The sequence below is a fragment of the Elephas maximus genome, chromosome 20, assembly GCF_024166365.1.
Source record: "Elephas maximus indicus isolate mEleMax1 chromosome 20, mEleMax1 primary haplotype, whole genome shotgun sequence".
In the NCBI taxonomy this organism is placed as follows: Eukaryota; Metazoa; Chordata; class Mammalia; order Proboscidea; family Elephantidae; genus Elephas; species Elephas maximus.
This window is the reverse complement of record NC_064838.1, coordinates 27766382-27789308: the sequence shown is the minus strand read 5'-3', so window position 1 is coordinate 27789308 and position 22927 is coordinate 27766382.

The following is a 22927-nucleotide window of genomic DNA, read 5'->3' as shown; positions in this document are numbered from 1 at the left end:
ACCTAGAGCAGTTCTTATCTACTAATTAATCAGTAAAAAACCCTCTCCCACCCTCCCTCCCTCCCCCCCTTGTAACCACAAAAGTATGTGTTCTTCTCAGTTTATACTATTTCTCAAAATCTTATAATAGTGGTCTTATACAATATTTGTCCTTTTGCCTCTGACTCATTTCGCTCAGCATAATGCCTTCCAGGTTCCTCCATGTTATGAAATGTTTCACAGATTCGTCACTGTTCTTTATCGATGCTTAGTATTCCAATGTGTGAATATACCACAATTTATTTAACCATTCATCAGTTGATGGACACCTTGGTTGCTTCCAGCTTTTTGCTATTGTAAACAGAGCTGCAATAAACATGGGTGTGCATATATCTGTTTGTGTGAAGGCTCTTATTTCTCTAGGGTATATTCTGAGGAGTGTGATTTCTGGGTTGTATGGTAGTTCTATTTCTAACTGTTTAACATAACGCCAAATAGATTTCCAAAGTGGTTGTACCATTTTACATTCCCACCAGCAGTGTATAAGAGTTCCAATCTCTCCGCAGCTTCTTCAACATTCATTATTTTGTGTTTTTTGGATTAATGCCAGCCTTGTTGGAGATGGAATCTCATCGTAGTTTTAATTTGCATTTCTCTAATGGCTAATGATCGAGAGCATTTTCTCATGTATCTGTTAGCTGCCTGAATATCTTCTTTAGTGAAGTGTGTGTTCATATCCTTTGCCCACTTCTTGATTGGGTTGTTTGTCTTTTTGTGGTTGAGTTTTGACAGAATCATATAGATTTTAGAGATCAGGCGCTGGTCGGAGATGTCATAGCTGAAAATTCTTTCCCAGTCTGTAGGTGGTCTTTTTACTCTTTTGGTGAAGTCTTTAGATGAGCATAGGTGTTTGATTTTTAGGAGCTCCCAGTTATCGGGTTTCTTTTCGTCATTTTTGGTAATATTTTGTATTCTGTTTATGCCTTGTATTAGGGCTCCTAAGGTTGTCCCTATTTTTTCTTCCATGATCTTTATCGTTTTAGTCTTTATGTTTAGGTCTTTGATCCACTTGGAGTTAGTTTTCGTGCTTGGTGTGAGGTATGGGTCCTGTTTCATTTTTTTGCAAATGGATATCCAGTTATGCCAGCACCATTTATTAAAAAGACTATCTTTTCCCCAATTAACTGACACTGGGCCTTTGTCAAATATCAGCTGCTCATATGTGGATGGATTTATCTCTGGGTTCTCAATTCTGTTCCACTGGTCTATGTGTCTGTTGTTGTACCAGTACGAGGCTGTTTTGACTACCATGGCTGTATAATAGGTTCTGAAATCAGGTAGAGTGAGGCCTCCCACTTTCTTCTTCTTTTTCAGTAATGCTTTGCTTATCCGAGGCTTCTTTCCCTTCCATATGAAGTTGGTGATTTGTTTCTCTATCACATTAAAAAATGACATTGGAATTTGGATCAGAAGTGCGTTGTATGTATAGATGGCTTATGGTAGAATGGATATTTTTACTATGTTAAGTCTTCCTATCCATGAGCAAGGTCTGTTTTTCCACTTAAGTATGTCCTTTTGAATTTCTTGTAGTAGAGCTTTGTAGTTTTCTTTGTATAGGTCTTTTACATCCTTGGTAAGATTTATTCCTAAGTATTTTATCTTCTTGGGGGCTACTGTGAATGGTATTGATTTGGTGATTTCCTCTTCGATGTTCTTTTTGTTGATGTAGAGGAATCCAAGTGATTTTTGTATGTTTATCTTATAACCTGAGACTCTGCCTAACTCTTCTATTAGTTTCAGTAGTTTTCTGGAGGATTCCTTAGGGTTTTCTGTGTATAAGATCATGCCATCTGCAAATAGAGATAATTTTACTTCCTCCTTGCCAATCCGGATGCCCTTTAGTTCTTTGTCTAGCCTAATTGCTCTGGCTGGGACTTCTAGCACGATGTTGAATAAGAGCGGTGATAAAGGGCATTCTTGTCTGGTTCCTGTTGTCAAGGGAAATGCTTTTAGGCTCTCTCCATTTAGAGTGATATTGGCTGTTGGCTTTGCATAGATGCCCTTTATTATGTTGAGGAATTTTCCTTCAATTCCTATTTTGCTGAGAGTTTTTATCATGAATCGGTGTTGGACTTTGTCAAATGCCTTTTCTGCATCAATTGATAAGATCATGTGGTTTTTGTCTTTTGTTTTATTTATATGGTGGATTACATTCATGGTTTTTCTATATTAAACCAGCCTTGCATACCTGGTATAAATCCCACTTGGTTGTGGTGAATTATTTTTTTGATATGTTGTTGAATTCTATTGGCTAGAGTTTTGTCGAGGATTTTTGCATCTATGTTCATGAGGGATATAGGTCTGTAATTTTCTTTTTTGTAATGTCTTTACCTGGTGGTTTTTTACCTGGTTTTGGTATCAGGGAGATGGTGGCTTCATAGAATGAGTTGGGTAGTATTCCGTCATTTTCTATGCTTTGAAGTACCTTTAGTAGTAGTGGTGTTAACTCTTCTCTGAAAGTTTGATAGAACTCTGCAGTGAAGCCGTCCGGGCCAGGGCTTTTTTTTGTTGGGAGTTTTTTGATTACCGTTTCAATCTCTTTTTTTATTATGGGTCTATTTAGTTGTTCTACTTCTGATTGTGTTAGTTTAGGTAGGTAGTGTTTTTCCAGGAATTCATCCATTTCTTCTAGGTTTGCATATTTGTTAGAATACAATTTTTTGTAATAATCTGTTATGATTCTTTTAATTTCAGTTGGGTCTGTTGTGATGTGGCCCTTCTCATTTCTTATTCGGGTTATTTGTTTCTTTTCCTGTATTTCTTTAGTCAGTCTAGCCAATGGTTTGTCAACTTTGTTAATTTTTTCGAAGAACCAGCTTTTGGCTTTGTTAATTCTTTCAATTGTTTTTCTGTTCTCTAATTCATTTAGTTCAGCTCTAATTTTTATTATTTGTTTTCTTCTGGTGCCTGATGGATTCTTTTGTTGCTCAGTTTCTATTTGTTCAAGTTGTAGGGACAGTTCTCTAATTTTGGCTCTTTCTTCTTTTTGTATGTGTGCATTTATCGATATAAATTGGCCTCTGAGCACTGCTTTTGCTGTGTCCCAGAGGTTTTGATAGGAAGTATTTTCATTCTCGTTGCATTCTATGAATTTCCTTATTCCCTCCTTAATGTCTTCTATAACCCAGTCTTTTTTCAGGAGGGTATTGTTCATTTTCCAAGTATTTGATTTCTTTTCCCTAATTTTTCTGTTATTGATTTCCACTTTTATGGCCTTGTGGTCTGAAAAGATGCTTTGTAATATTTCGATGTTTTGGATTCTGCAAAGATTTGTTTTATGACCTAATATGTGGTCTATTCTAGAGAATGTTCCATGTGCGCTAGAGAAAAAAGTATACTTTGCAGCAGTTGGGTGGAGAGTTCTGTATAAGTCAATGAGGTCAAGTTGGTTGATTGTTGTAATTAGATCTTCCGTGTCTCTATTGAGCTTCTTACTGGATGTCCTGTCCTTCTCCGAAAGTGGTGTGTTGAAGTCTCCTACTATAATTGTGGAGGTGTCTATCTCACTTTTCAGTTCTGTTAAAATTTGATTTATGTATCTTGCAGCCCTGTCATTGGGTGCATAAATATTTAATATGGTTATGTCTTCCTGATCAATTGTCCCTTTTATCATTATGTAGTGTCCTTCTTTATCCTTTGTGGTGGATTTAAGTTTAAAGTCTATTTTGTCAGAAATTAATATTGCTACTCCTCTTCTTTTTTGCTTATTGTTTGCTTGATATATTTTTTTCCATCCTTTGAGTTTTAGTTTGTTTTTGTCTCTAAGTCTAAGGTGTGTCTCTTGTAGGCAGCATATAGACGGATCGTGTTTCTTTATCCAGTCTGAGACTCTCTGTCTCTTTATTGGTGCATTTAGTCCATTTACATTCAGCATAATTACAGATAAGTAATTGTTTAGTGCTGTCATTTTGATGCCTTTTTATGTGTGTTGTTGACAATTTCATTCTTCCACTTACTGTTTTGTGGTGAGACGTTTTTCTTTGTAAATTGTGAGATCCTCATTTTCAGAGTATTTGACTTTATGTTTGCTGATTCGTTACGTTTTTCTTTTGAGTTATGGAGTTGTTATACCTCTTTGTGGTTACCTTAATATCTACCCCTATTTTTCTAAGTAAAAACCTAACTTGTGTTGTCCTATATTGCCTCGCATCCCTCTCCATATGGCAGTTCTATGCCACTTGTATTTAGTCCCTTTTTTTGATTATTGTGATCTTTTACATATTGACTTCAATGATTCCTTGTTTTGAGCACTTTTTTTACAAAATTAATCTTAATTTGTTTTTGCGATTTCCCTATTTGAGTTGACATCAGGATGTTCTGTTCTGTGACCTTGTGTTGTGCTGGTATCTGATATTATTGGTTTTCTGACCAATTTCCTTTAGTATTTCTTGTAGCTTTGGTTTGGTTTTTGCAAATTCTCTAAGCTTGTGTTTATCTGTAAATATCTTAATTTCGCCTTCATATTTGAGAGAGAGTTTTGCTGGATATATGATCCTTGGCTGGCAGTTTTTCTCCTTCAGTGCTCTGTATATGTCATCCCATTGCCTTCTTGCCTGCATGGTTTCTGCTGAGTAAAAAAAAAAAAATTTTTTTTTTTTTTTTTGCTGAGTAGTCTGAACTTATTCTTATTGATTCCCCCTTGAAGGAGACCTTTCTTTTATCCCTGGCTGCTTTTAAAATTTTCTCTTTATCTTTGGTTTTGGCAAGTTTGATGATAATATGTCTTGGTGTTTTTCTTTTTGGATCAATCTTAAATGGGGTTCGATGAGCATCTTGGATAGATATCCTTTCGTCTTTCATGATGTCTGGGAAGTTTTTTGTCAGCAGATCTTCAACTAGTCTCTCTGTGTTTTCTGTCCTCCCTCCCTGTTCTGGGACTCCAATCACACACAAATTATCCTTCTTGATAGAGTCCCACATGATTCTTAGGAGTTCTTCATTTTTTTAAATTCTTTTATCTGATTTTTTTTCAGCTATGTTGGTGTTAATTCCCTGGTCCTCCAGATTTCCCACTCCGCATTCTAATTGCTCGAGTCTTCTCCTCTGACTTCCTATTGCATTGTCTAATTCTGTAATTTTATTGTTAATCTTTTGGATTTCTGCATGCTGTCTCTCTATGGATTCTTGCAACTTATTAATTTTTCCACTATGTTCTTGAAAAATCTTTTTGAGTTCTTCAACTGTTTTATCAGTGTGTTCCTTGGCTTTTTCTGCAGTTTGCCTTATTTCATTTCTGAGGTCATCCCTGATGTCTTTAAGCATTCTGTAAATTAGTTTTTTATATTCTGTATCTGATAATTCCAGGATTGTATCTTCATTTAGGAAAGATTTTGATTCTTTTGTTTGGGGGGTTGTAGAAGCTGTCATGGTCTGCTTCTTTATGTGGTTTGATATCGACTGCTGTCTCCGAGCCTTTACTAAGATATATAAAAAAAAAAAGATATAGTAGTGATCTATTCTGTATTTGCTCACTGAGTCTTATCTTGTTTTGTTTTCTTTCAATATATGTGGATGGGCTACTAGATTGTGCTGTCTTGATTGTTGTAGCCCTTGACTTACTTATGACCTATTACCAGCTGGTTTGGGCTGTTGCCAGATATATATGCCTGAGTTTATTCACTATTCTTGAGTAGAATCTGATTTTGGGTCATCAAGTGTGTGCTGCAGCCTAACACCTATCCACCTTGAGAAGTAGTGGTGATAGTTGTGTGCACCAGATTCTATCAGCAGCTAGGGTTCACACTCCAGGGGGGGCAGGATGCTGACAGGCTTCCCCCAAGTGTCAGTGAGGTAGGTGTGTCTCTATTCCTAAAGCACCTTGGTGGGAGGGCTCTGCAGCTGTACCTTAGGCCCCCAGTGCAAGTACCTCTACAGATTGGTAGGTGTCACCCTCCTTAGACCCTGAAGGCAAGAGGCTAGGTGGTCTGGGGGGAGCTTCAGCCTTCAGTTCCCTGTTGTGTGTCAGTTAGGGCTCTGTTGAATAAGCAGAGATATCAGACCTGGGAAACTTGTTTTTCCAGTAAATCCGCTAAAAAAAAATGCAGTCAGATCCCTATCAGAAATGCCTTTGCATTATAATAGCCACCTTGTTCCCTGTAGGGATGAAAGCCCGAGATATGGATAATATATGCTTGGCTGGAGCTGGTTCTGTGTTTTCAGTCCAATTAGGGAAGGATTTTTGGTCCCTGGGTTTTTTGTGGTTCCTTCTCTCAGGCCGGAAGAATGGGTTAGGAAAAGACCAAAAAAAAAAAGGGGGGGGGGGAAGAAAAGCTGCGGAGCTGGAGCCATTCTCCCTCAGGCTCAGGAAATTCCAATGTTAATGAAGCCGCCTGGGAAGGGGAAGGGAGGGTTCAGAAAAACAGGTGAGAGTAGCACCCCGGGATATAGCCAAAGTTGCTTATGTTGCTTGGGATGACTATTTTATCTGAGATTCCTGAGGGGCGTGTCACATATGTGTGCTGGCTGGGTAGAGATTGCCCCCGAGGGTCTGGCCCGCAGAAGCCATGGTCAGTTCCTCCACTGCCAGTCCAAAGCCCAGCGTCAAGGTTCCCCTACTGGAACGCTGCACTCCCGGCTCCAAAATCCGTCGCTGCCTCCCGGGGACTTCTCGTCCCACCAGCCGCACTGCCACGCCGCTCCAGCGGACTGGCTGGGCCCACTCCCGGGGTCAGTTCAGGGGAGTAGGGCTGTGCCCCGTGTTTGCGCTGTGAGAGGATGCTGTGCTCAGCTCTCCCCTGTGCCCAGTCCTAAGCCCGGCGCCAAGGTTACCTGACTGGGACACTGGCTCCAGGCTCCGAAAACAGTCGCTGCTTCCCCGTAGTTGTTCGTTCTCCATCTCTGTCACTCAGGTCAACGCTTTAAATCTGTGTTTGTTGTTCAGGGTTCATAGATTGTCGTGTATGTGATCGATTCACTTGTTTTTCCGAGTCTTTGTTGCAAGAGGGATCCGAGGTACCGTCTACCTAGTCAGCCATCTTGGCCGAAAGCCTCCAGAATTTCTTAAATGGAATTATTTAGTGTTTGTGTGTTCAAGACATGATCAAATGGTGACAAGATGTGTGAGCAGAGAAATAGGATAAAATACTATACTCTTACCGCTAAAACAGGAATAGATATGATCTTCTTAGAAGGAAGTTTGACAATCTCCATCCAAAGTCTTAAAAACATTCATAACTTTTGACTCCATAATTTAAGTTTCAGAAATGCAAGGAAATGATCAGAGATGTATACAAATAAAAATACATAGGAATATTTATTGCATTATATTTTAAACAAAACTTGGACACTTTTTAGTGTTTAATAATGGATGACCAAATTACGATATAATGCAAATGATGGACTACTTTATAATTGCCAAAACATTTCAAAGAATATTTAATAAAATAAGGAAAAGCTCAAAATATATGTGAGGCAAAAACAAAATAGGCTCATATATGTAAATAAATCACTAGGTTGAAAAAGACACCATCCTATAAATAATAGTTCTCTGTGGCGGATAGAATTCAGGGTTACTTCAGTGATATTCTTTATATTTTCAAAATTATCTGCAGAGAATATGTTACAATTATTTTATACTTGTTTTTAATATTATTTTTTATTTAAACTATTATGTATCCAAACTCAAAAACTACTTAATTACAAAGTCAGCTAATCAACAAGATTGGAGGAAAACGGTTTAGTGGTAGTGGTGGTAGGATTTACTGTGGTATTTAAAATCATGACTAGGTTGGGTCTTGAACTGGGAAACTTTTCGTACTTATTCTCTTTGCCCCCACAACTTCCAGAAACTACCATCATTTTGTGAGTGTGTGATTTTTTTTCACCACAGTTCCTTAACTGAAGGTGTATTTTTCAGGGTGCATTTAAGGTAAAATTGAATGAGACGTAGTAACTGGACACCTCAAATGGCTGAAAGAGCACCAGATGCAGAGAGCCCTGGGTATCCAAAAGCAGATAGTCGTACTGCCAAGCTGTCCTCTAGTCAAGGCGTGTCAGCTTATAATTCCTCCGTTACTGTATGAGAGTTTCCATTTCCCCAAATGCCTGCCTTTGGTGCATATTATAATTTTGCAAATTTCTGCTTCAGATATACCATTTGATACTTGTAAACAGTATATTTTGGTATTTTAATGGCATTTCTGTGTTACTAAAAACATAGTTCATATGTTTAGTGGCCATTATTATTTCTACTAAATGTTTACATAGACTAAGGTATGATTGCTATATATTCTATCCCATTTATCTCTTTGACTGTTCTTGGGCCAATATCATATCTTAATTATATAATGGTTAAATTTATAATATGTTTTTATATCTATCTTGTAAGGTAAGTCATTCTTACAAGGGCAAATTTTTCTCCCTCTCCTTTCCAGCTAAGCCTTACTCTTCTTGACTACTTGAGTGGTGCGCTATACACAGTAGGACTTCTTTTCTGAAATAGACTCTGACACTTAAGGTTAAATTATTAGGGCCACGCTTTTAAATACACATAAATATATGTGAGTTGCTGGTAAGTTATAAATCCCATAGTTAAATATTTTTCAGTTAATAATTCAAAGCAGCCTGTGTTACAGATTCTATAGTTGTAGGGACCCAAGAAATGAGCAGATCTAAAATGCCATTATTTCTTATTTTACAGATGAGGCAACTGGAGCCACAGAGGTTAAGTATTTGACTCAAAAACGCTTGCTTCATTTGGTGGTTATTGGGCAGAGGAGAGTGAATAGGTAGAATACTGGACCTAAGTTGAGCTGCAAATATGATGGTTAGGCTGGTTCATGAAAGCACACACTAATCAGGCATACTTTTTAAAGACGCGCAGGCGCTATTCCTCCCTTGTTCTAGAACAGTGGTTCTCAGGGCAATTTTGCACCCCAGAGGTCACTTGGTCACGTCTGGAGACATTTTTGTTGTCACAATAGGGTGAGAGGTGCTACCGGCATCTAGCGAGCGGAGACCAGGGCTCCTGCTGAACATCCTGTGATGTACAGGACAGCCCCCAAAACAAAGAATTATCCACCCCAAAACGTCAACAGTGCTAAGGTTGAGAAATCCTGGCCTAGAATGACAAAATAATTTTTCCTGAAAAAAAGTCTTATACAGAAGAGTAATTTCTTCTGATGACATTGCTCATCTGTCATTGTCGCCATAAATCTCTAACTGCCCTGCATGCTAAAAAAAAAAAAAAAAATTCTTCATGTTGAATACCAGCTCCCAGAAAACAAGTGCTGGTGCTTATTGGGTTCTACTGGGAGTCAGGACTTCTGTGCTTGCCTGGTCCTGATTCTCTGTGGCCGCATGATGTGAATAAAGTTACCCAAACGTGATGAGGGTCTTTATGTCCTAATTTGCAACCTGAAAGCAATGACCTATGGTCCCTGCTTCTCAGACTTTAGTATGTACACGAAACACCTAGAAATCTTGTAAAATTGCAGATTCTGATTCAGTGGGCCTGGGAGGGGCATTTTTCAACAAGCTCCCAAGTGATGCCTGTGCTGCTGGCCCGCCAACTGCACTCTGAGTAATGATGGTGTATCATAAAGGACTCTTGAAAATGTTGAAAGCATCTACTGGAAAAGCACAGTAAAGTTGGTGGAGTAGAAAGAATTTTGAACAATACAGCCAAAGGCCCAGATTCCACTCCCTGCTCTGCCCCTTACTAGACATGTGATCTCTGGCAGGTCACTTTCTCTGAGCCCCAGCTTCCTGATTGGTTCCTTCAGTTCCTTGGAATACCAGTGCCTTGCTTATTCACGAGGCTGGTGTGAAGATACCAACTGCAGTGGAGTTGACTCCGACTCATGGCGATCCCACGTGTGTCAGAGTAGAACTGTGCTCTATAAGGTTTTCAGTAACTGATGTTTTGGAAGTAGATTGTCAGGCCTTTCTTCTAAGGCACCTCTGGCTGGACTCTAACTCTGAACCACCCAGGGGCTCCAGTGTGAAGATAGAATGAGATAACTGATGTATAAGTGATGGTAAACTATAAAGTCTCATGTAGAAATACGAGATGGTGCTCAATAGGAGATGGTTATATGCTCAGGATGGCCAGTCAGTGGCCACTTTTCTTTGGTTCTGACCACAAAGATATCTTCATGAAGGTCATTAGTCTTTCCACTAATTTGCCCTTTTCTTTGCAGTGAGTGGGAAAAGAAGAGCTGATTGAACAAAACAAGCTTTAAATAATATCTGCTAAATTTGAAGAATAATCTCCTGATTAGAATACTCAGAGCCCAACCCCTTACTTAAGAGGTTATGGATTTTTTTTTTTTTTGCTGCAGATTTTCAGTTCCTATATGGGATGGGCCATTCTAAATTGTGTTCTCTCTGGAAAGCCATTGCATGTAAAGTATACATCTGGCCTTCTGACTCCAAGATCCTGGGGTAATTTCTGCAAAAAAAACTTGGCTCAGGAAGAGGCTTTGTGCTTTCATTACCTGCCATACTATGGCTTTTCATGGAGAGCAGGGACAAGGGCCAAATCCACATAAACTCAGATGGAATTAGTTAGAGGGACTGTTATAAATCCATCACTTCAGGGTTCCCAAGGAATGCACAGTCCCCTCCTCTTCTCGGCAGCCTTCGAGAGCAAGGGCTCTCAGCCTTCTGTGGCAGCATCTGTTGCTCTTGTGTTTGCTCAGCCTCAAGGCAGGATGCCCTGCTTGTTTGTAAATGTCTGGCTAAAAAACCAAACATGTTGGTATATCGATGATGTGCAAGTTGCTAGTTCACAAAGGTTTTGTATTCATCCTGCCCAGGCTTGGCAGATGAGACCTAAAAGCATTTTGTAACTCTCCTGGGATAATGGATAATTTGACCCTGGGGCCTCTTCAAAGCAAAATGTTTCTCCCTCTACTTGTTTTCCCTTCCAAGATAGTCCTGGAAAGTTCTCAAGCATGTTCTGTTGTTTGCACTTGTTTATGCAAAAGTGGGAGTCTAGATGGAGACCAGATTTCATGGGTTCAGTCCTGGCTCTGCCATCTCTTGACTTTATGACTTTGGACAAGCTTTTAACCTCTCTGTGCTCCCAGGGTAGTGATGAGGATTAAATGAGTAGCAGGTGAAGCGATTTAGATAAATACCTTGCCTGCAGTAAGCATTCAATCAATGCTACTAATGTGGACAGAATATATCAGGGGTAGAATATAAGTGTTTGTTTTTTTTTTTCTTCAATATGTTAGAATAAAAATGGGTCTCACAAAATTTTTGCCATATAAATGCTGTAGTATATCTGCTTCTTTAGGGATGATAAACAAAGTATTTATTGAGGCTTCCTGTGTGTTAGACAGGAGCCCTGGAGGCACAGTGGTTAAGTGCTTGGCTGCTAACCGAAAGGTCAGTGGTTGGAACCCACCAGCCACTCCAAAGAGAAAGATGTGACAGTCTGTTTCTGTAAAGATTACATACATAAGATTACAACCTTGGAAACCCTATGGGGCAGTTCTACTCTGTCCTGTAAGGTCACTATGAGTTGAATCTGATCTGACAGCAACAGGTATGTGCTAGGCACTATGCTTTATCTCATTTAAGCCTCACAACAGCTTGTGAGGTCAATACTGTATATCAGTCAGGATGTTGTTGTTGTGCACTGTCAAGTCAATTCCGACTCATAATGAGCCTATAGGACAGAGTAGAACTGCCCCATAGGGTTTCCTAGGCTGTAATCTTCATGGGAGCAGATTGGCAGCTCTTTTCTCCCTCAGACTGGCTAGTGGGTTCAAGCCACCGACCTTCTGGTTAGCGGCTGAGCACTTAACCATTGTGCCACAAGGGCTCCTTATCAGTCAGGATAGGATAGGTTATACCACAGTAACAAATAACCCCAAAATCTCGGTGGCTTAATGGAACAAAGATTTATTTCTTGTTCATATCACATTTCCAGAGACGGGCCTCTACTTACAGTTATCACTCAGGATCCCAAGTTTGATGGACGATGATGCGGTCATTTCACCTGAAGTCTTCAAGGATAGCCATTGGTGGGGAAGAGAGTCAGAACTGAGTGGACACTCCACAGTGCTTCTACATACATCATTTCTGCTTGCATGTTATTTGTGTCTCCAATGTTCAGACTGTATCCAGTGCTGAGAAGACACTCAGTAAATTCTTGTTGACTGAATACAATGGAGGCCTTTTTTATCCTTTATTTTGTTTTTCTCTTGTCTTCTTATCTGAGCCTAGATGTCCCAGCTTCATAACAGGACAGGATATTTATTTCAGACTTTGAGAGATATTGAGAGTTTATCAGAGAACAATTCATGTGTTCGTTTTCTTTTTGAAACTCTTGAGCACAGGGAACATACCTTCGCTTCCTTACAAAAGTTCTTCTGGTTTGAGCCACACAGTATCTCTGGTTGGGTTTTCCAGACACAGATGTGAGATGAAGATTGGGGTTCAAGATGTTTAATAGAGATTAATACCAGTGTCTTAGTTATCTACTGCTGCTACAACAGAAATACCACAAGTGGATGACTTTAACATTTAACAAAGAGAAATTTATTCTCTCACAGTCTAGAGAATACAAGTCCAAATTCAGGGCACCAGCTCCAGGGGAGGGCTTTCTGTCTCTGTCAGCTCTGGAGGAAGGTTGTTATCATCAATCTTCCCCTGGTCTAGAAGTTCTCAGTGCAGGGACCCTGGGTCCAAAGGACATTTCCTCTCCTTGTTCTTCATTCTTGGTGGTTGGAGGTCCCCCTGTCTCTCTGCTCACTTCTCTCTTCTATATCTCAAAAGAGATTGACTCAAGATACAACCTAATCTTGTTGATTGAGTCCTGACTCATTAACATAACTGCCTCTAACTCCGCCTCCTTAACATCATAGATGTAGGATTTACAACACACAGGAAAATCACATCAGATGACAAAATGGTGGACAGTTACACAATACTGGGAATCATGGCCTAGCCGAATTGACACACAGTTCAATCGCTAACAACCAGTAAAAAGAAAGGGGAGCAAGCAGTATTGACAAAGAAGTCAAACTATGATGTAGGCTTGGTAGTCTCAGTCAACCTGGGTGTCAGGGAGTTCTGGTGCAGGTACCGGCATCAGAGTACCTCCTGCCAAGCCAAATTGGCCAGGCCTTTATACTCCGCAGGCTGCCCTCCCCCACCCCCAAATACCATTGCTTTCATGTCAACTCTGACTCATGGTGACCCAGCTATGCTCCATAGAGTTTTCAACGGCTGATTTTTCAGAAGTAGATCACCACGCCTTTTCTGAGGCACCTCTGAGTAGACTCGAGTCTTGCCTTTTCTGAGGCACCTCTGAGTAGACTCGAGTCTCCAACATTTTCATTAGTAGCTGAGCATATCAACCATTTGCACTACTGGGGGGCTCTCCAGGCAGCCCCATTTACCAAAACCTACCGCCATTGAGTTGATTTCGACTCATAGTGACCCTATAGGACAGAGCAGAATTGCCCCATAGGGTTTCCAAGGCTGTAAATCTTTATGGAAGGAGACTGCCACATCTTTCTCCCTCAGAGTGGCTGGTGGGTTCAAACCATCCACTTTTTGGTAACCAGCCAAGCACTTTAACCACTGCACCACCACGGCTCCTTCAGGCTGCCCCTCAAAAAAAACCATTGCTGTCTAGCCGATTCAGACTTACAGTGAGCCTACTGGACAGAATGGAATTGTATTATGGGGTTTCCAAGGAGCAGCTGGTGGATTAAAACTGCCAACCTTTTGGTTAGCAGCTGAGCTGTTAACCAGTGCACCACCAGGCTTCCTTCAGGCTGCCCCAGTAAGGGCATAAATCTTGGTCAAAACACCACTTTGCAGCCAAAGCCGACCCTGAAGTTCTTGATAGCTAGAGGCCGCCTGCAGACCTCATGACCTGCTGCTGGACAACAAGTCCTTCTTTGAAGGGGAACCAGGGGGTCCATGTCCATATCTACCACACCTGGCTCCCCAGCTTCATCTCACACCACTTGTGTTTTTCCCACCATCACCTCCAAAGCACCTGCCCACCTCCACCAGAGTAAACCACTTATACATCAGGAAATGTGCCCATCCTTTCCTCCTCCGGGCTTTTATATTCACTGCCCTCACTCTGGAATGCCACGCTTCTTTCCTTCTTCTAGAAAACTGTCTTATTCTCCAGGACTTCACATCTTACCTTCTCTAGGAAGCCTTTGCTAACCTCACATCTGCACTTGATGTTTCTTTTTTGATACCTGATACCTGGTACACACTGTTATAATAGTCCTGATTACATACTATCATATCAACTGACTAAACCATAAAGTGTCCCCAAAAGGGACTTAGACTTCAAACTCTGGGGCACCTGTGCCTAGTCCAGTGCGTGGCACATATAGGCAATTAATAAATGCTGATTGATGAGGGACTGACTGAAATATACAAAAGGAAACTGAAGTGGCCTTGTGATGTCATAAAAGGAACGTTTGACTTGATGGTACTCAAGCAGGCAGAGGGTTATTGACCATTCCATAATAGTTGTGTTTCAGAAAAGTCTACTGTTATTACATCTTTGTTACAACTCTTACAACACCTCACCATGACTGGTTGATTCCCCAGGTTTCCTCTCTTCTCCTGGCAGGAGGCTGGTGCAGGTGCACCAACTCCAAATTTCCCTGCTATACAACCTTTCTGGGGTGGCGGTAGCAGCTGTGGCCATTTTTTTAGGGCTCTGCACAGTATTTTTAGAGTCCTGGGCAAAAACTCCTTGACAAAAATTATGCGGACTGCGTACACATCCCAGGACTGAAGATCTCCTCACTGTTCATGAACGTGTATGTCACTCCCTATGGGAGTAAATCTGCCTTAGTTCAGGGAGCTGGCAGCCTTAGGTCATGAGACCCTGCCTGCCTCCCCGTTTGCAAACTGTGAATAAACCGTTCTGTTCTTCCAACCCTGCATCTGGCTGACTTCAATTCGCAAGTCTGCTGGGCAAGAACCTATTAGTTATCAGCTTCAGTACTAGAAATCAAACCAAAAATATTTATTATACAATTCCACTTGGCTTCAGACCAGCATCCCATGAAAACGAGCTTTTGTAGATCAGCTCCTCACAGACCTGAGAACTCACACAAGAGTGCTATAAAGACAGACAGGGAAGCCTTATAATGCAGAGAAGATCATATTACCAGGAAGCACAGTGTCAACCGGACTCGAACCTGCAGAGGAAAATGTGCCATCGAGGCTCTTTACCGGCATCAGTCCTGTCGTTAGGTTTCTCCTCCACAGGCTTAAAGGTAACGGCATATCTAAAATCAGGGCTCAAGGGGCCTTAGATGGCCTAGTGGACATCTACTGTCTTTGCCTGGTTGTCATTGCTGTTGGTTACCATCCAGTTGATTAAGAAACACGGCAACCTCATGTGTGCAGACTAGAACTGCTTCATAGGGTTTTCAAGGCTGTGACCTTTCTGAAGCAGATCGCCAAGCCTGTCTTCTGAGGAGCCTCTGGGTGGGGTTGAACCACCAATCTTTCAGGTAATAGTTGTGCACTGTCATGGAATAAACATCCATATTCTGATTAGTGTAAAACTGAGAGATTTACTGAAAGAAAAGAGACAGCTCAGGCTGGGTATAGACTTAAGTCCACATTGTGGAAGCCATAAATTCAAAATGGCAGCTCAGCACTGACCTTTTATAGGAGAACAATGAATACGAAACATGTTACTTGACTGGTAACTGATCATTTTAAGGCAAGGTTTCCTGTGCCCAGTTCTGTAAGATGATTGGCTTATAAGGGTATACGCCTCTTTCTTAGATTGGTTACTGTGCAGCGATTATACAGATATATGACACGGAGGGTTTGCAATGTAGTTACATCATCATTACCCATCATGCCTCTCTTAGAACCGGAACAGACAATGGCTGTCTCTAGGATGAAAAAGGAACTGCAAACAGGGAATCACACCAGGCCCTCAGATTGGCCATTTCAGATCCTATCAGGTACCTCAAATTTTTCTTTAATTCCCCTATACAGCACGTAACCATATGCACCGCTCAAAGACTCCTTTGCCGGGGCAGCATCCATTTTACTTTTGCGTGAAACAGACCTGGCTTTTCTTTAGGAAACGACCCCTCTCCCATTTGCATCCAGTATTGGCGAAACTGTTGACCGAGGACTCTTTCCTCCTACAGATACTGTGATCGGTTTTGCAGAGGGCACATGCCAGACTAATCAAAGCCAGTGGATATCAGAAGAATTTCTTATTCTACTAGTGGATATGGTGATAGAAGATAAGAGTTGATGGAGACCAGGTGCGGAAAGCTGCCTGCGATGAAGCCAACACAATGAAGGTTGGAAAGGAAAGCTGAAAACAGACAAACCCTCAGTGGCATTGTTAGAGCGCCAGGATTTACACTTGCTTCGGTTTAGCATAATTTTCAAATTTTTAATTAGTGAGCCAGTATGTTTACTTTTTTTGCTGAAGCTAGCTTGAACTGAATTCCTATCCCTTGAAATTGGGAGAGGCCTGATGCGGACATAATCTTGTCTTTTCACTTAAATTTTCAGATGAAGAGAGTGGCAGAGCTAAAGTAGGAAACAGCCCTTAGCCTACGGTATCTTTGACCAGACTTTGTAAGTCAGACCCAAAATCAAAGCAGAACAATAACAGCTATGTCATTTGGAAAGTGAGTCTTGTCCCTGAAGACGAAAAAGGATATATGAGAGGTTCTCAAGTCGCTTACAGTTCAACTGGGGAGACAGGCTCAACATACAGGAACACAGGGCAGTGTACAGGTTTAAGTTCTATTTGTCAGGGCAAGAAATCCAACCTCTGATGATCTTGGAGTTCACCCTTGTATTCTAGAAATGGGAGCAGACAGCTTCATTTGGGGTGATGAGTGGTGATCCCTTCACCCTGGTAATTAGGTTTGAGCAGCCTGGGGCTTAATGGAAATTAATAAAGTGGTAAATTGGGGTGCCTTGCCTGGCTTTGTCAACAGGGCACAGTTCCTTGGGGATAGATTTCTCAGGGCTTGAAGGTTTCCAGGATTAGACTAAGTCATTCCTTGGTCACAATGTTTAAGGAATAAATAAAAACTTGGAAGGCAAGGGAGAGTGCTTAGCTAGAGATTTTAGAGGGCTCTGCAACCCAGTGAGGCAACTCTAGACTTGGTTCAATAGATGACACAGATTTTTACAGCTGTCACTTGTTGGACATTAACAATATGCCAGACACTGTGCAGAGCACTTTATATGGATTGTTTCACTTAATTCTCATAACAACCCTTTGAAGTATGTAATTTATTCCCCTTTGCAGATGAGCAAACTGTGGCTCACAAAGGTGAATTCACGTGCCCAAAGTTACAGAACTCATAAATGTGGGAGGCAGGATTTGCATCCAGGGCCTGAGTCCTAACATTATCATATACTGCCTCTCTAGTAAGGGACAAGACACAGTGAAAGCAGGGGCTGGGGGAGAGCATCACTGTGCAGAGAGGTGTGCAGTGAGGATACCCTGGATTCTGATGGGCCAGCTCAGAATTTGCTTCAGTTATCCTGGAACAAAACAAAGACGGCCTGCACCAGTGTGGTGGCAGGGGGAGAGGTGAGGAGAGGCAATATTGAGAGATTGTGTAAAGGAACACCGCGGGATTTAGATATTGACTGAACAAGAAAAAATAAAAGCGAGATGATCAAAACATACCAGAGTTCATTTTAAACATAGGGATAAAATATCTGTGTGCAAAACATTAGCTGTAAAGAGATTACGTGCCGTGGATTCTGAGAACACATTTAGTGGCAGAAATCTGGGTCAAAGGAAAAATCTATTCGTGTACACATTTACTGGAGGCTCATTAGTCTATTTAATGTATTTTTAAATTTTTAAAATACCATTGGCTGTATTTGTGTCTGGGCACATATACAAGGGGGAGAAAATCAATGTGAAATTTTACAAATAGATGCCTGTCTCTGCCCTCACTTTATCATTCCCGTTAGGCACATGATTAACGAACATAGTTGTGCAGAGTAGCATTGTTTTGCAAGCTTGATGAAGGAAGTTCCGAAGATGCTAGTCCGTTTTTTTATACAAGTCCTTCATGCTACCTTCTTTTCAGTTTCCTTTCCAGAGTGACCCATACTGTGTTTATTATTTTTTAAGGCTTCTGTTGAAGTAGACAAAAAGAATAAGAAGTGAGTTTCTCCAAGCCTGCTGGCTGAGGTAAAGATATAACACAAAAATTCCACTTCATACCAGGGAAGGAATAGGAATCAGGGCCTGGATGGCAGCAGACCTGCTGTTGGTGACCACATACCCACCCACAAAACTTGGCTTTATTTGCTGCAAGGTTCAGAGAACTGGTCAACCTGACTTCCCTGCTTCACACCACATGCTTCACACTTATGCCATCCTCAGCAGTTAGTAGAAAAACAAGTGTGCTTGCTCTGCTTTACCTCCTCCCCTACATTCAACCCTCTGAGGAGGATGATACCATAAGGCTCAGCAATTCCATACTGGTGAGGGAGCATGCTGAAGGTGGTGAAAAGACCCCTGCACTGGAGGCTAAAAGACTGAGATTGGTGGAGCACAGGGCATTTTTAGGGCACTGAAATTATCTTGTATGATACTGTAATGGTGGATGTATGCCATCATACATTTGTTAAAACCCATCGGACTGTACGACATAAAGAGTGAAACCTGATATAAACGATGAACTTTAGTTAATAATAATATGTAAATATTGGTTCATCAGTGATAACAAATGTGCCACAGGAACGTAAGGTGTTTATAATGGGAGACACTGTGTGCACAATTTTCTGTAAACCTAAAAAAAGTCTATTAAAAAAAATGTGAGAAAAAAATGAGTGAGATTGAGTTTGAGCTGTGTGTATGTGGGTGAGTCACTTCCTTGGGCTGGGTCTGTCACTTCCTTGGGCTGGGTCTCAGTTTCCTCATCTGTAAAATGAGAGGATGGGATAATGTGATTCAGACAGCTCCCAAAATCAGATTCTATTCACACAGAACACTTCTAAGGTACATGCAATAAAAGAAAATTAATTTCTTGGAGAAATAATTTGGCTAAACTTAACTCTTAAAAATGAGTAGGTAAGTGGTGGCATGAGATGATTTGGGGTGTTGTGCAGGCAATCATTTTACATGTTAAGCCGTTCATTTCTCTTAATGTGTATAAAAAGGCTGTGATGAACCTGCGATTACCGATGCTGTTGTTTACAATGAGGCCAAATTTATTTAAAGCAAAAGTGAGTTGATTTTAAAGGTAATATGAACTAAATGACAGTGGTAATTATAATAAAGTGGTATACAGATATATGGCAAAACGCCTATACATGGCATGACTGAAGTTGAGAAATTCTGGGGTAATGCTTTCTGTAGTGAGATTGACAGCTCCTTGGTTGGTAGAAAGGATTTGTGCTTAACTACTGACAGAGAGGTTGGCGGTTCAAACCCATCCAATGGTGCTGCTGAAGAAAGGCTTGATGATCTGCTCCCAAAAGTTCGTATCCTTGAAAACCTGATGGAACAGTTCTGCTCTGCACACATGGGATCACCATGAGTCAGAATTAACTTGATAGCAACTGGTTTGGTTTTGGGGTGTGTGTATATATATATATATGGTAACTTACTCCTCAGAAAAACCTTATCAGGTAGATAATTACTAATATTCCCACATTCCAGATTAAGGAACTGAGACTTAGATTAAATAACTTGCCCAAGGTCATATCACAAGTAAGTGGCAGAGCTGGGAAACAAACTCAGGCAGTCTGGCTCCAGAACAGCTTGTTCTTTATCATCACACTATTAAAATACCTACCTTGTAGGACTGCTGTGAAGATTAAATGAAATATCGTTTATCAAGTGCATTGAAAAGTCCCTACCACTTAGTTAGCATATATTACTTTTGTTTTAATTAGAAATAAATTTCTGTATCAAATAATAATGTATTTATCAAAATAAATTAGAGGTCATAGAATTTTGTCATACCCTACACCATTGTCTGGAATCAATTGAAAATCATATATATTCTTTGTTATATATGAAGAATAGGGCTTTTATGTTTGTAAGGTATCAAAGGTACAAGATTTGCATCACTGACTTTCTAAACCCGTTGCTGTTGAGTCGATTCTGACTCATAGCGACCCTATAGGACAGAGTAGAACTGCCCCATAGAGTTTCTAAGGAGTGCCTGGTGGATTTGAGCTGCAGACCTTTTGGTTAGCAGCCGGAGCACTTAACCACTATGCCTTCAGTGTTTCCAGACTTTTCTAGGTGTGAAACAATTCCTTTTCCAGTCAAGAAATATGATCAAGCCGAAAAGTAAAGCCAGCATGATAAAGAACCTGGCTTTTTATAACCTTCTCTTGGTATTATGTAGTTCTAGGTCACATATTAGGTCACATAGTAGAAGACAACAAGAGGAGAAAAGACCCAGAAATTTTAGCTAACAAAGCAAAATTTGAGTTCTGAGATTCATTTAAGTGACTATAATGGCTTAGTTAGTTAGAATACTCTAGACTGGTAATTTATCTTTATTTGCCAGCTCCCAAGGGTTGAGTTCTTATAAGGGACAAAAAGTGAGAAGGCAGCAAAAATAACTGCCTGTTTTTGACTTGTGATTGCCATCAGATTTGGGGTTGATGCATTTCTAAAAACTCTGTTGTCAGAAGAAAACCTAAGTATGCCCCTGAAATACTAAATGCGTAACTTGGCAGGAAATGCGAAATATATTAATAGTTCACATATTTTCTTCCACATGACTCTATGATGATATGGGCAATATTGGCTGTGGATATTTTACCTACATAAATTAATTGAAGCAAATTCACAATTTACTGGAATAAAGTGTTTTTTAGTATTGCTTAGGAAAATTTTGATATGAGCACTTTTGTGGCTGTGAGATTCAGTGAGATGGTTGTGGCCCCTTGGAGAAGTGACTCTGTGAGTATCCGTGGCGGCAAGAAACTTCATCTTTCACCCTGCGGGAACAGCAGACAAGGGGAGATCTTATCTCCTTTGCAAATTCCTTGGCTCTGGAGGAGAAGAAGGGTGCAGTGAAGTAAACTGCTTTAGCACAGTAGGAGGGAAATAAACGGACTTTTCTCCAGAACCCAGAAGAAAGGGCAAGTGGGTTTTTATTAGCCAGCTCCGTCCTAGGTGGTCCGTTTCCAGGGGACACAAATTACATATGTTTTCTATTGCTTCCAACATATGCCTGACCAGTTGGACACTTAGAAGATTCCACTGGAGCCACTGTAACACTGATCAGTATTGAAAATTCTGTTTTCTGGCATGTTCTATTTTGGTTAATTAAATATTCTGAGTAACGGGGTTATCATATATACTGTGACGGATGGCATTTGTGGTACCCATTCATTCATCCATTCAACAAATATTTACTGAGCTCTTTCTGTGTACTGTTGTTCGTTGCCATTGGGTCGCCTCTGACTCATGGTGAGCCTATCTATGTACAACATAGTGAAATGTTGCCTGTTCTTGTACCATCTTCACAATCCTTAACATGTTTGAGTCCATTGTTGCAACTACTGTGTATTTTGAGTGACTTCCAACCCAGGGAGTCATCTTCCAGCACTATATTAGACAATATTCTGTTGTGATCCATACAGTTTTCATTGGTTGAATTTAGAAAGTAGATTGCCAGGCCTTTCTTCCTAGTCTGTCTTAGTCTGGAAGCTCTGTTGGAACCTGTCCACCACGGGTGAACCTGCTGGTATCTGAAATAATACTGGTGGCATAGCTTCCAGCATCATAGCAATATGCAAGCCACTACAGTACCACAGTGATGGTTGATGGTCTCTATGTACTAGGCACCCTTTTCAAATCTGTGGATGCAAAATGCTTATAAATAAGACAAAGATCCCTGCTCTCTTGGAATTTACATCCTACTGGGAGCAGAAAGCATATAAATTCATAGCCGAATATGATGATTTCAAATGTTGATAAATGCTTCAAGGAAGTAAACAGGGCACAGGGATTAGAACGTGACTGTAGGAAGATGTGATTGATGTAGACTGGTTGGCTAGGGGAGGCTTCTCTGAAGAGGTGTCATTTGAGAGGAGTCCCAAATAACAAAAAAGAGCCAATATTGTAAATATTTGGGAGAAGATCCTCTACTAGAGGGAACATTAAGTGCAAAGGCCCTGAGGTAGAAGCAAGGTAGATGGACGTAATGAACAGAAGAAAACCAGTGTGGGCGGAGTGTCTGAGCAAGGAGAATATATAGATGGCAGGTTAAAGTGGTAGGCAGGGGCCAGATAATGTGGATTCTTGAAGCCTCACAGGGCAGGAAGTGGTAGGATGTACATTTTTAAAACATTCCTTTGGCCACTGTGTGTACAGTGCATGGTATAGGGAAGGGGATGGAAGTGTGGGCCCATCAGGACTTTGAAAGGTCAGAGAGAGTTTGGGGAGGAGAAATGCCAGTACCTATTAAATGGAACAAGGAATCCTGGTAGTGTAATTTTTAAGTGCTCACTGATAACTGAAGGGTTCGTGGTTCAAACACACCCAGTGCCTCCATGGGAGAAAGACCTGCTGATCTGCTCCTGTAAAGATTACAGCCTTGAAAACCCTATGGGGAAATTCTACTCTACCACATGCGGATGCTGTGAGTCAGAAATCGAGGCCACCCAAAGACAACAATGCCGTTAAATGGAACAGAGTCTGTTATTCACTCGCTGTGTTGTCTTAGGCAGGTCCTTACTTCTCTGACCTCTAGTTGCATTGTCTGGGGACAAAAGGCTTTTCATATTGGATTCTTTTCCCAGTGCTCCTGCATACTAACATTATATGGTAAAGTGGTCCATGCCTCTCTGAAAGTGGTAAAATTGCCAAGGTTGAAATCACAAAAAACGACCAACAACAGGCATGAATGTGGGGGTGAAAGTGGATCCCTGGGCTACAGTCCCTTCTCACAGTCTGGTGTATCCT